This window comes from Amphimedon queenslandica, unplaced genomic scaffold, assembly GCF_000090795.2.
Source record: "Amphimedon queenslandica unplaced genomic scaffold, v1.1 AMPQUscaffold_13488, whole genome shotgun sequence".
Lineage (NCBI taxonomy): Eukaryota > Metazoa > Porifera > Demospongiae > Haplosclerida > Niphatidae > Amphimedon > Amphimedon queenslandica.
Window position 1 is genome coordinate 319,649 of NW_003546276.1, and position 2,264 is coordinate 321,912.

Sequence of the window (2,264 nt, forward strand, 5' to 3'; positions counted from 1 at the left end):
AGACTGGAGTTAGAGGCATTTTGGAACCAGTACAGGTACCCGCACTGGTTGAGAGAGATATGGACATAATGGAGGAGAGGAAAGTTAAAGACTTCCTTCAGGCTGGTTGTGGTTGCTCAGACACCTGCTGGAAAAAGTAACCATTTTACTTGAGAGCAACCAGAACTAGCTTCCCTGGTAAAAATAAAATATATTTTTCATATATTTTGCATGCAACTTTTCTCTGTTACATATGTTTGGCATAGATGTTAAATGTATGTTATTTATAGTAATCTATTTCACATATATATTGTACTTATGTTTTTCCTATAGGTAAAAATTTGTTCATCGGTGCATTTAATTGACATATATACCGTAGATCAGGAAATTAGTGTGGTAGAAAATTTTTGAGTTTTAAAATTGTGCTGTGATTTAATTTTTGCTCAACAAGACTGTCATGTATTATTGAATGTGGCATGTAATTTTAGTGGTGATCTAATTTTTACAAAATTCTAATCCAGTAAAATTAAAATCACAGAAAAAATTTCCAGATAGATGGTATGTGTTTTATGAAACATTTTTGTGCACATATATGTGATTTATGTGCTATTATAATGAAAATATATGCAACAATAATGTACTTTCACACATATATGCAAATTATATGTATATTGAAGTGCCACACCTTATTTAATAATTATTACTAGCTGTGTTACATGTAAGTGTGCTTTAGACAAGTCACCAGGCCTGGGGTCAATTACAATTAAATGTAATCTATTACTATTACTATTACTTGAAAATTTTAACTATTATATTACTATTACTATTACAGCCTTTTTTCAAAGTAATCTATTACTATTACAACAAAGTATATTACTATTACAATTACTATTACAATACGCCATAGATTTTTATAGGTTACTGATAAAAATAATGTAATTTTGAAGTTAATCTAAGCCATTTTATAGTTTTGAATTAAGAATGCTTTGTTATATTTATGATAAAAAGTCTCAGTACTAAGCAATAGTTCCTGGCTAACGTGCTATTTTCCTATTGTTACTTATTAGTGTAACACTACAAGTAATAGCTATGTAATATTGAGATTACATATTGCTTTGACCATTATTACTATTACTATTACTATTACTTCCTGTTGCCAAAGATTCTATTACTATTACTATTACTATTACTTGGTGCCCTGTAATCGTTACTATTACAATTACTATTACATATTACTATTACCCCAGGCCTGCAAGTCACATGGCAAATAGAAGGGTAAGATGATAGAATAATACATGTATTTATAGAAGAAGCCTATTTTAATCTAATGAAAAGTATTTGGGAATGTCTCCGATGTAAAAAGAACCAGTGTCTTCAGTGCTAATAATGATACATTTTTTCTTTATTTTACATAGTGAAACTTCGGCTTGATGGTACCTATAATAAGGCTATATAATAAATCTATTATTTTAAAGCTACCTTGAAAATGGATGAAGATATTTATGTAAGTGTGGGACTACACAAGCTGCCCTGTTATCAAGAACTCTAACGATTGCCTTGACTTCATTTAATTGTCTTATAAATTGAAACTGCTCAATCAAGCAGTGCTGATTAGTGTCAAGCTGCACTGCATAGTCAGCTATTTTTTGGGACCTCTTATACTGCCTGGAGGAAATTTTTCCCACTTTAAGCATAAACAATTGCTTTATATTTGATGTGACAGCTTTGGTGGGAATTCCTATTTCATCAACAGTTACATGACATCTGTAATATAGGAGTAGAAATCTGTAACCATTTTCATGCTTATTTATATGTGTATTTACCTTTCTGGTCTTGTTTTTAGAAAGTAACATTGGTGTAATAGATTGTCATTGACTTGTGACATTTTGGAGTGGACAAAGTGAACAAAAGCAACACCTTCTGCTATCTAAAAAAGTAAACAATCATAATACAATATTTTAAATAAATGTATAATTTACCTGCATGTGAACATTATTTGTTTCATGAAGCAGCTTCTTTACAGCCGCATTTGCATTTTCAAATTCGTAGCAGGTGTTTGCCCAGAGTGGTTCAAGCTCTTTAACAGCTTGTGGCATGTGTAGTAAATAGTGAAGAGTGAGAGTTGCATGTCTTTCACCTACATGCATTACATATAGCTCTGTTAAATTTTGGATTTTCATTTTATATTTTTAGAAATTAATGAAGGTGCGGTCATGTGCAAATGGAAGTTTTGGCCCACATAATTTTGCACAGGTTCATTTCATTACAATGGTGGTAATTGTGAC